Genomic DNA, 12,421 nt, shown 5'->3' on the forward strand with positions numbered 1-12,421 from the left:
TTTCGCCATGTTGACCCAGGTGGTCTAAAATGCCTGACCTCAGGTGAGCCACCTGCCTCGGCCTCCCAAAGTGTTGGAATTACAGGCATTGAGCCACCATGCCCAGCCGGCTTTCACATTTTATTAAGGTGAGTCTAGAAGAGCTTTTACTATAAGGTTAATATAGTTCTACTACTAAGATGATACCGCTCTGAGGATTCTAATCAATGATGCATGATTTAGGAAATTTTATCTGGTGGAAAATCAACATTTTTCAGTCCTACATTGGCTCCAAGAATATGCACAGCATTCTATTTTCCAGTGATTTGATTCCTGGTTTCTCATACATGCATAGATTGGTACACAGCCAAAGACTGGAATAGACCTCTGTAGATTTCCAGATTTGGGCTTCTGGCCTACAGACTTGTAAGAGAAAAAATTTGTGTTGGTATAAACTATCCAATTTGTGATAGTTTGTTACAGCAGTCGTAGGAAACTAATATAAATTTTATAATTACAGTTCTTATACTTAGGCCTATCATCTGTTTTGAGTTCATTTTTTATATTGTGTATGAAATGGGTACAATTTTAATCTTTTGTCCATGAATATTAACTGTTCCAGTACCAATTGCTGAGAAGACATTTCTTTCCTCATTAAATTGGGGAAATCAACCTTGTTGAAAATTGATTAGCTATAAATGTTAAGAGTGTGTTTCTGAGCTCTCAATTCTATTACATTGATCAATAGAGTTACTGTTAGGCCAATACTACATTGACTTGATTACCGTAGCAGTGTACTAAATTTTGAAATTGGAAAGTGTGAATTTTCCAACTTTGTTTTTCAAGACTATTTTTTTTCACAGTTTTCTTTTTTTTAAAGTTTCCTTCCCTTCCTTCCTTCCTTCCTTCCTTCCTTCCTTCCTTCCTTCCTTCCTTCCTTCCTTCCTTCCTTCCTTCCTTCCTTCCTTCCTTCCTTCCTTCCTTCCTTCCTTCCTTCCTAGACGCAGTCTTGTTCTTGTCACCCAGACTGGAGTGCAATGCTGTAATCTGTAATCTCAGTTCACTGCAACCTTTGCCTCCTGGGATCAAGCAATTCTCCTGCCTCAGCCTCCCAAGTAGCTGGGATCACAGGTGCATGACACCATGCCCACCTAATTTTTGTATTTTTAGTAGACATGGGGTTTCACCATGTTGGCCAGGCTGGTCTCGAACTCCTGACCTCAAGTGATCCACCTGCTTTGGCCTCCCAAAGTGCTTAGATTACAGGCATGAGCCTCTGTGCCAGGCCCTTTTTAAAAAAGTTTCTTAAAATTATTTTTCCTTTTAGAAACAACTTTACCAGGAAACCAGCTCCCCTCCTGCCACACTGGGCAGGCTGCAGTCATCTTTTTTTCAAACTGCCCTGATTTTCCCTCACACCCCCAAACAGGATCTCCTCAGGATGGCCTCAGAAAGCTGGAGTCTCTCTGTGACTGGTCGTACATCCTGCTGGTGGTGAAGCCCTCTCTGTCACATTGGAGGTTTCTGATTGTGGGACACAGTCTGTTTTTTTGTTTTCTTCCTGTCTTCTAATTTAAAAGACAGGAAGAGTGCAGGAGTGTGAGCTGTTGAAACAACCTGGTGAAGTCTTGCAAGGTCCAGCAAATTGCTTACATTCCTTTGCACTAGTGACTTGCTCATGGAAGTCTGTAAGTTGTTTGTGTGTCATGGTGCTGGGCTCCCACGGTTGTCTCCTTTGGCAATCCTTTCAAGGAATTATCTAACCATTGACAAAAATATTGGACTTTCAACCTGCATGACCTCCTAGAGCACTTTGGCCACATCTGGTAGGGTACGTTGGGGAGGAGACAAAAGCAGCATGTGTGGAGCAACTGGCTGACAAGTTACTGTCTAAGCTGGTTCATCACCTGCCCAATCAGATCTTTGTGTAAATCAAAGTCTTCGCCATGATCATTGGTTACCCCTGTATGGATGGTGGGAAACTCATGACACTACAGTTGACATCTCAGTGGTCCAGGGTAGTAGAAGCAATGGCCCACTGTGAGATAAGGGTGATTACTTGGCTCTTCAGCAAGGTAACAGGGCTATACTAAATAAACCTGGTGGCTATCCAGGCTAAACATGTCATCTACAGTGTCAGGGTGATTCTGGAGACCATTCTGCTGTTCTAGGAGCTGAAAGGAGGGGATGCATATTGCCTGGACATGTCTAGTAGTCCCTGTGTTTTGGCTACTTTGGACCCCTACATTTCCACATGAATTTTATGATTAGACTGTCAATTGATGAAAAAGGTAACACATGATGTCGAACATCTTTTTATGGGTTCATCTACCACGTGTATATCTTTCATAAGTTGTCCGCTTCAGAAATTTGCCCATTTTAAAATTGGCTTGTTTCCATATTGGGATTTAAATTTTTTAAAAAATATGTTTTAGATACAACTCTTTTATCAGATACATGTTTTGCATATAGGTCCTCTCAGTCTGTAGCCTCTGTTTCCATTTACTTTTTACTTAACTTTTCAGGGCCTTAGTTTTCTCGTTGGGAAAAAAAAAGGTATAATAATATAATCCACAGGATTATATTGAAGTTTATGTCAATTAACATTCAATTCTTTAAAACCACTTCAGGTATTTTAAACAGTAAGATATTTAATACAGGTTAATTATGTGCTCATTAAATTGTTGGAAGAGCTAAAAAGCAAGCACCAGGCTGGACCGCGAGGCTATCCTCTGAAAACAAAACTATTCAATTGGCTTCCCAAGAGAGTTACTGCCTCTGCCACATATGAGAATGTGGGAGTCAAAAGGCTGCCACTGGAACCATGTGTTAATAGCTCACTAAAATTTAGGATTTGGGAGCTTGTCATAACCTCTGTTACCACCACTCCCACTGCTACATCTGTAACTGCCTGAGGATTGGGAAACTGAGCCCAGGTGCTATTTCTCCAATTCCTTATCAATGTCTATAAAGCTGTGGGCATTGACTTTTTCATAGCCTTGCTTGTCATCAGAAAATATGCTGAAAGCCACAGGTATGTGATCTCCATTTACTTCTGCTTTCCAGATTTCAGGGGAGTGCTTTTAATTGGTGAAATCTACTTTGTAAACCTAATGTGTTTTGTTAGTTGCAAAGAAATTCTGGGAATATACTTTTAAACTTTCCAGTGTCTGTAATAAAATGAGAAACCATAGAAGAAGGTGGGAAAAAGTGCTGAGTGCCAATATATACATACCATATCTAACTCAACCATTAAATGAGGTAGGTTATCCTCATTTAATTGAAAATTGAAAATCAATCAATTTTCATGATTACTAATTTTAGCTCATTTTGTGAGCCATGAATTAAGTCATGAATTTTCCTACTACCATAAATTAAAAATCTAAAATTATTGATGTCAGATGCCGCGACTACACCTTTAAATGTTCCACAATTCCTTCAAGAAGGTGTATAATGTCTCTTTCATAATGTCCCCAATAGAGTAAGATTTGGTTTGGTGCTGTTGTAGAATAGCTATTTCCTCCTCATGTCATTTTTCGCTAACTTGTTCACCTTTGGAATTGTCTAAATTTGGTTCCTATTACTCCATTTTCTTGATTTTGAATTCTGAAATCCTTTTCACTCAGTTCTTTTTTTTTTTTTAATCCTGACCTTAATTCTAGACCTTCACTTTGCTTCTTTTCTCTTTCTTACAGGCCAGAATCTGACTTTTTCCACTGCTTTTCTGGTATTGATTTGTGATCTGATCCTGGTTTGGGTATTCCTATTGCATATCTGTGACCCACCTTTACCACCACAGTATGGCAGTGCCTTAATCCTTTTGTGTTTCTTTATGTAGACAAGTTTCTATTTCTAGATGCAACATATTAGAAATTTTGAGGCCAATTTTTCTTTTCTTTTCTTTTGAATTGTGTCTTGCTCTGTCACCCAGGCTGGAGTGCAGTGGCATGGTCTCAGCTCACTGCAGCCTCCACCTGCCGGGTTCAGGTGATTCTTGGGTCTCAGCCCCTTGAGTAGCTGGGATTCACAGGCACGCCACCATGCCCAGCTAATTTTTGTATTTTTAGTAGGTATGTGGTTTCATGTTGTCCAAGCTGGTCTCGAACTCCTGGCCTCAAGTGATCCACCTGCCTCGGCCTCCCAAAGTGTTGGGATTACAGGCATGAGCCACTGTGCCTGGATGAAGCCTATTTTAAGGTATCAAATAGTTTATATTTTGTCTACAAGTCAAAATCTTTTATCTTCCTAGGCAATTCTAAATCAATGTATATTTTATAAGATATTTAATTGATAACCCTTTGACTTACATATTTGAACCATTAGTATGCTTGGAAATGGCCATTTAGGAGTCTATAAACCTCCAGCATGTTATTTTTCTTAGAATAAGTTTGCCCTAAGTGAATTAATTTATCTTTCCATGTTCAAAGCTTGGTTTCAAACTTGACACTTTGAATATAGAAAAGGTTTTGTTTGATTTTGGGAATTTTGCCACCTCTCATATCTAATTTAAGAAAAAGCATTTTTTTTTTAGCTACCCATACTTACAAGTTTCCAAACAAATGATGGTTGTGGGAAAGCAACAGTCAGTAAGCATTTGAATAACGCATTTTTAAAATATTTTGTCCTCTTTTCCTGATCTTTAGAATGTTTGCTTCTGTATTTTGGATTAATATTTACTTTGTTTTAATTTATTTATTTTAATAGGAACCTTTTTACTGAAACAGAAACTCCATAGGATTTCTGAATTTGGAAACTGAGAAATACATAACAGTGTTAGCCACTTGCTACAGGTGATTTCATTTTAGCTGTTGAAGGAAGGAAGGAAGGGAGGGAGGGAGGGAGGGAAGGAGGGAGGAAGAGAGGGAGGGAAGGAGGAAGGAAGAAAGTAAGGAAAGAAGGGAGGGAGGGAGGAAGGAATAGAGGAAGGAAGGAAGGAAGGAAAGAAGGGAGGGAAGAAGGAAGGAAGGGAGGAAGGAAGGAAGGAAGGAAAGAAAGAAGGGAGGAAGGAAGAGAGGAAGGGAGGAAGGAAGGAAAGAAGGGAGGGAGGAAGGAAGAGAGGAAGGAAGGAAGGGAGGGAGGGAGGGAGGAAGGAAGGAAGGAAGGAAGGAACTTCAAAATCCCATATAAGACATGATGAAACTTGATTTTTGGTTATATCTGATGTAAGTAATAAACTTATATTCTTTTAGAAATGGCAGATACTTTTGATAAACCTAGGGCTCCTCCAATTGTGTTCAAGCATTGCAGTACAACTTTTAGTGGGGAAAAATACTGAGTACTTTCTTTTCCATTGCTTTTCCAGTATTGCTTTGGGCTTTGAAGAGGGAAAGTATTTTGTATGCTGTTTTCAGCAAGAAAAGCTTTTGGAGACCTATAAGGGAGAGCATAGTGTGCTTCCCTATAAATTTGTCACCCTATTTTTAAGATTGAACAGAAAGAGTAAAAGATAGGAACAATTAAGCAATAGATTATTTATTCAAGTATAAGACTATTCCTGTTTATCTCTTTTATCTTGTGGTGTTGAATACGTCTTTTACTTCTAAGGCTTCTAAGTTTCTTAAATTTAAGACATAGGGATAATACTAAGTCTTTAACTGTGGTATATATGTATGCGAAGTACATTTTGTCACTTTCATTCGTTAATTTTTGAAACATATGGAGGACCTATTGTGTATCTTTAGCATCAACAGGAACTAGGAATACACAGTTGGAGCCAGAGGAGACAGAGAAACTAGCCAGAATTGTTCTGTGTGATAGGTGCACTGATAAAGGTGTACCCCAGGAGCTTTGGAGGATGGAGAGAGAAGGTTTTCTAGAGCAGGTAACTACCATTTCAGAGGACAAGAGGACCTAACCAAGAGGAACAATTGGAGAGAGGTGGGGGAAGGGAAAGGCAATGTCTCTTCAGGTAAAGGGAAGAGTATGGCAGATACTGCTAGAGGAAGTTCCACTTCCTTTTCCTTCTGATACGTGAGAGGAAACTACATTTCCTGCCAGGTTGCAGTTATATGGGGCCATGTGACTGTTCCGGCCAATGGAATGTGAGCAGAGTGATTTATACCATTTCCATGCTGAATCCACATGAAGACCTCCCGGATGATTTTCCATGCATTCTTTTTTACCCTCTTTCTCTTCCTTGTTTGGGATGCAGGCAGTTGATTTAACTAAAAATGCTGAGCTCTCAGATTAGTGGCTCTTAGCTTTAGCTTCTGGGTAATTCTAATATGCAGCCAGTGTTGAAGACCATGCCCTGGAGCAGCCTTCCTCAAAGGGTTCATAGAGAAATAAGCTCTATGGAAAATGATTTAATGACTATTTTCTCAATTCATGCAAGGCTAGTACTTAGCTAGCATCATTACAGATGTGTAGGAGATGGCTAATTCCTCACATGCAGTAAATTTCTATGGAAATTACAGGTTAAGTCTTTCGTGGAATTCTGATTGAGGACTGTCCTAGAGGATACTGGAGATACTGAGTGGAAGGGGCTTGGATTCTTTTGACGACTGAGTAGAGGAGAGAGAACCACTGCTTACTTGAATTGGATAGTGACTTGAGTGAGAAATAAGCCTTAATGCATTAAGTGACAAAATGTTGAGGTTATTTGTTATGTCAGTTAGCCTATCATTACCAATACAAATGGCATGTGCAAATGCATTATGGCTACAGAAGGCACGGGGAATCAAAGAGGTCATATAATTTTTTCCAGATAGAATAATGATTATGTATTTATTTGAGGTTGGGATGAGTTTAGGGAGAAGAAGGTATGGTTAATGTTGAGGCTGAACAACTATTCAGTGGCCACAGTATTAAGAGCCTTGTATGACTTTTTTGGCAATTTCTCTTACTCTGAAAGTAATGAAATTCCATTTATTTCAAGACTTCTCGCTGGATAGGTAGCTTGACAAGTTCTACACTTTTGAATACTGCTTCAACTAAATCTTCCACAGTCAAAGTGAAGCCAATACTCTGATGGGAACTGAAGCCTGAAAAGGATGACAGCATTCCAGGGTTTACTCTGTAGTGATGAAAGCAGGATAAATGAAACTGGGAGAAGGCACCCCTCACCTTGCTGGAAATCAAATGATGTTTGCTACTTATTCCAACTGACTGCTAGCCTTGGTGATATTTAAAGAAGGCAGCCAGGATGCCACTGCTTAAACAAACATGTTTTTTATATTTTATTCTCTATGCCATTACACAATTAACGCATGAGCTAACTGAACCAAGCAGAACAGCAAAACAATACAATTAGAAATGGTAAGCCTAGGGCAATAACCACTACTCATGCTTTATGTGGATACCTTAGTGCAAAAATCTGAAGTGAAATCCTGAGTAAGCACCATTCTTTGGATGTTCATTCAGTTAGGGGTATTAGTATAAAGACGAGCAATCAGGAAGGACTGCTAAGCTTCACCTTCACCTCAGGGTGCAGTGGTATTTGAATGGAATCTTATGTGCTCCATTCTGGTTGGCTTTTGTTTTTAGTGGGTTTTTGATGTCTGAAAAGTAGGGGATCACTACACAAATCTGCAGGCATGCACACACAACATGGTTTCTCAAGCTTATATTGTTCTCTTGGGTAGAAAGAGAAAAAGGAAACCACATTGGGAAATGCTAGAGTATTTTCTTGTAGGAAGTTTAAAAATTATCCATTCAAAAACCTGACAAATTAGGAACCAAGCCTTCCTGGGTGTTTGTCTGAGTCATATTTTCCAATCTATTATGAAAAACTTGAATAGGGCAGTCATTTTGAAGATGGTTTTGACCTTTATCAAGAAGAAGGAGCCAATTACATTCAGCACTATCTAGTCTACAATCAGTCATTGTGCTGTCTGGGCCTGCTTTCTTTAAGAAAGCTTATTTTTCTTCTTTCTTGTTGCTCATGGGCCTTGTCGTTTATGATTCCTCTACTGCAGGAAGTCTCGTTTGTGAAGAGTCATAGACTGTACCAGGTTTCCTTTTTCTGTAATAGGATAGATGAGGAGAAGACTTCACAGCTGCCACATAAGGTTATTCTGTGCTTATAGTACCTTGTGAAGGATCTGTCTCTAAAGAATCTGTGTGCCATGGAGTAGTCCCTGAATGGCTCCATGCCTCTGTTTTCACCTGAAAAGCAAGCATACCACCTGCCTCCCAGAAATGTTTATAAAATCGATGAGCTCACATACTTGTTTATCACCTCTCTCCCTCCTAAAGGGAGGTGTCCCCTTGAGCAGTCATTCTGAAGTGATTAGTAATTTTAAAAAAGACCCTTTTTTTTTTTTTTTGACATAGTCTCACTCTGTTGCCCAGGCTGGAGTGCAGTGGCATGATCTTGGCTCACTGCAACCTCCATCTCCCAGGCTCAAGCAATTCTCCTGTCTCGGCCTCCAGAGTAGCAGGGATTACAGGCATGCACCACCATGCTAGGCTAATTTTTGTATTTTTAGTAGACATGGGGTTTCACCATGTTGGCTAGGCTGGTCTCAAACTCCTGACCTCAGGTGATCTGCCTGCCTTGGCCTCTTCAGGTGCTGGGATTATAGGTGTGAGCCACCACATCTGGCCTAAAAAGGCATTTTAAACTAGTTGCTAGGGAAATTTTCCCATAGGAATATTGATTTTGCATGTAGAATAGTCTCTACCGTGTGAATAAAATTTCTTTTGGGGTTCTGTAGAACAGGCAGAAGTGTTCAAAGATTAAACTTTATCTCCAATCAGAAGCTCTTCTAAAGAAAAATAAGCAACAATGAAGTGATTACAAATACGGATTTTGCAGACAAATGGTCTGGGTTCAAAACTCAGTTCTGCCATTTAATAGCCATGTGAGCTTGGACAAGTTTTTTTTTTTTTTTTTTTCCCCCAACCTTTCTGTATCTTGGTTTTCTCATCTGTTAATTGGAGATAATAATGGAAACTTCATTTTAAGGTTGTCCGAAAGATTCATTTAAATGATAGTACTTGTAAAATGATTGTATGTGTTTCTGGTACAAATTAAATGCTATGTGTTGTTTAATAAAATACCGTTCTGGTTATCTCACCTCTTCTGTTTGGAATATATGTATTTATAAAAAGTGGAATGAAACCTGTATCTCTCTTACTTTTCAAGTCTTTACTGAAATAGATCCTGCGTTAAAGGGGTTATAGGAATTTTCTTCGCTCCACTAAATTTTTCAAGCTTTCAGCTTATCTGCCAATATGGAAAGTCCCAGAGGCATTTCTTAAACTTCCTGGATAGGATCAAAATCTGCATCTCTATCTCATCTATCTGTATAGGTGTTCCGTGTTGGAAAAAAGAGTGTCATTGGAAGCAAGGCCTTTGCTTATGTTTAGAACCCCATTCCTTGTTTTCTTGTGGAATATTCTAGGTTTTTAAAACCTAATCATGATAATCAGTTTGCTAGTTTATTAATATACTTTCTTTTTACATGTTTGCTGGCCTCTCAATAACTCTAAATTTTCAAGCATTTTATCTACATCTATAAAATTTGTCATATTTAAGATCGAATGCCTCTGTTCATGAATTAAAAAGAATTTATGTCATTCATTGTTCTTATAAGAAAAAAATTGCTTGAGCAAGAACTACTGGTCTCTGGATGGACACTCTTAGCATATTTGATCAACAGTGTTTCCAGAGATCATATAGACTGGGGATAGAAATGCAAGGGTGGAACTGGGAGAGAAAAATTAAGGAAAATTAATATGGTTATGATAACTCCTAGTTTTGCAAACATGTAAATCTTAAACAGTATACCACTGCCTTACTAGTCATATAGTTAGTCTTAGAGCAAATAAATCTTGTTACTTTTTCTGATCTACTCAATCTCTTTCCCTTCAGGCTGGATTATACTTCATCATACCAGACACGTGAATGTCTATTCAGGTTTTTGTTGCGGCCATTCTTAACTTATGTTTAATTGTCAATGACACAACCGTTTTGAGAGTTATGGTGATCTTCTTTGCCTGAGACTCTTGTAAATGAAATCACAGTGTAGTATGCAGCAAGTTGCAAATGAGCTTTTATTTGTTTGTTGGTAGGTTTTATTCAAGGAATTTTTGTTTATTCTATTATTGGCCTAAAAATGTGATGCTGGAAAAGATGATCCTTTTAAGAAACATGATTCTATGAAACTTAAAGAAAAAGAATTATTTAGAATTATGCAGTTGTAAATTATGATGAGATTATTATATATATTTTTTATAGCCAAAGACACACTAATAGAGGAAGAGATCCATAAGGTCTGTTTTATCTTTTCAACCCAAATGAGAAGGATTGAATTCTCAAGCATGAAATTGCCATCTGTGCTTCCCCTTCCCACCCCTCACATTAATACTTTTTTTTTTCTTTTAGCAGACCAGGTGAAGTCAGAACTTTGTTTTAGAAAGAATGATGTCATTGTATAATTGAATGTACGCATTCATGAAGCTACTAGGGATAACAACTTGTCACTTTAAAAATATGCCCGAGATAAGTTTCTCTCTTCCTTTTTCTCCCTTGGATTCTAACCTCATGCTAATAATAACTGCTACTGGTTTTGTAAGCATTTGGTCTGTGCACAATGCTAAGTGGTTTAGGTTCATCACTTCTTTTTTAGGCCTTTTAAGAAACTCTTTAGGTAGATGTAATAGTGTAAATATTCCCACTTCATAGTTAAAGGCACTGGAAACTAAAGAGGTTAAATAATCCCCAAATGCCATGAGGCTAGTGCTAGTGTTGGGTGTCTATCTCATCTGATTAAACTATTCTTTAGCCTAGGAACATATGCTGACCTTTCTCACATTGATTTCTTTGTTTATGATGTTCTCTCTGCTCAGACTGTTCCTTCACCTCTGCCCATTGAAAATCTGCAGAACCTTCAAAACTCAATGGAAAGTTCTCTCTTCTCTGTAAACTAAGTTTCATAGAATCATGTTTCTCTGCACATTCCAGTACTCCCTCCTATAAAATTTGTACACATTTACATATTAAATGTATTACTATCTTCATGGTATTAACAAATCAAAACTTGCAGCATAATTATTAGTGTACATGTCTACTCTCTCCACTAGGATGCAAAGTACCTGAAGAGAAAGCCAGACTGTTCTTTGCTGCAGATTTATCAAGGACAAATCTCATGTTTTAGCCATTTGAATAATTACTTATATTTACTTACATCTCATCTTGTTTCAGAAATAATTCAAAGAGAATCCAAGAATATAGAAAATATAATCATATAGCATAAGAAAGAAACAAGGACAGAGGCATAAAGTGGAACCAGAAAAGGGATTTAGCAGTGCTTACCATTTTATCTACATATAAATTAATTTTTTTAAAATAGGCTTTCCAAAAGCTCACTTATTTTTCTTTGTATTCTTAATGCCAATTGCAGGATCTGGAACATAGTAGGGTCAATAAATACTCATTTAATTGAATACTTGCATGTCAGATGTGGGAGGACAGTGGAGAAAAGATTGGTATTTGAAGTCTGATTACTTTAAAAAAAAAGGTTTGTTGAGATATAACTGATACACAGTAAGCTGCATATATTTAAGTTATAAAATTTGATAAATTTTCAAACTTATAGACACTTGTAAAAACATCGCCATATGCAAAATAATGAAGATTATATAATCAAAAGTTACCTTGTGTTCTTTTGTATTCTCCTCCTATCTAAGCAACCAGTCATTTACTCTTTCTCACTCTATATTAGTTTGCTTTTTTAGAAAGTTATGTAAATGGAATCATCCATATAGAGTGTGTACTAATATTGTTCATTCCATTTTATTGCTAAATAGCATTCCATTATATGGATGTGCCTTATCTTGTTTATCAATTTGTTGATGGGCATTTGGTCATTTAAGGTTTTGACTATTACAAATAAAGATGCTAGGAACCTTTATGTACAAGTATTTATGTGGACTTATGCTTTCATTTTTCTTGGATAAATACCTAGGAGAGGAATGGCTGGATTATATGATGGGTATGTGTTTAATTTTAAAGATATTGCTAATCTGTTTTCCAAAGTTTGTGGCATTTTCTATTTTCCTCAGTAGTGTATGAAAGTTCCAGATTTTTCACTACTTTTCCCTGCCTGGCATGGTCAATTAAAAAAAAATCAGTCACTCTAACAGATGTGTAATAGTACCTCATTGTGGTACATTTCTACAATGACTAATGAGATTCAACCTCTTTTTATGTGCTTATTTGCCATCATTTATCTTCTTTGGGGAAATGTCTGTTTAGGTCTTTTGTCTGTAATTTCATACTTCTGTTGGATTTTTTTTTCTTATTACTGAGTTTTGAGAGTTCTTTATATGTTCTGGGTATAAGTCTTTTAACAGATATGTGACTTGCAAATACTTTATCACAGCCTGTGGTTTTCCTTTTCGTTCCATTAAGTATCTTCTGAAGGCACTGTGACAGAAAATTTTAATTTCAATGAAGTTCAGTTTATCAATTTTCTCTGTCATGGATTGTACTTAG

The 12,421-nt window shown here is 37.5% G+C and overlaps 1 pseudogene; it reads right to left on the minus strand.

Annotated features, from left to right (window-relative positions):
• Positions 1-1,552: 1,552 nt before the first annotated feature.
• Positions 1,553-2,234, minus strand: LOC126953382 (transportin-3-like; annotated as a pseudogene).
• Between the last annotated feature and the right edge of the window lie 10,187 nt (positions 2,235-12,421).

The sequence above is a fragment of the Macaca thibetana genome, chromosome 4 (genome assembly GCF_024542745.1).
Source record: "Macaca thibetana thibetana isolate TM-01 chromosome 4, ASM2454274v1, whole genome shotgun sequence".
NCBI lineage: Eukaryota > Metazoa > Chordata > Mammalia > Primates > Cercopithecidae > Macaca > Macaca thibetana.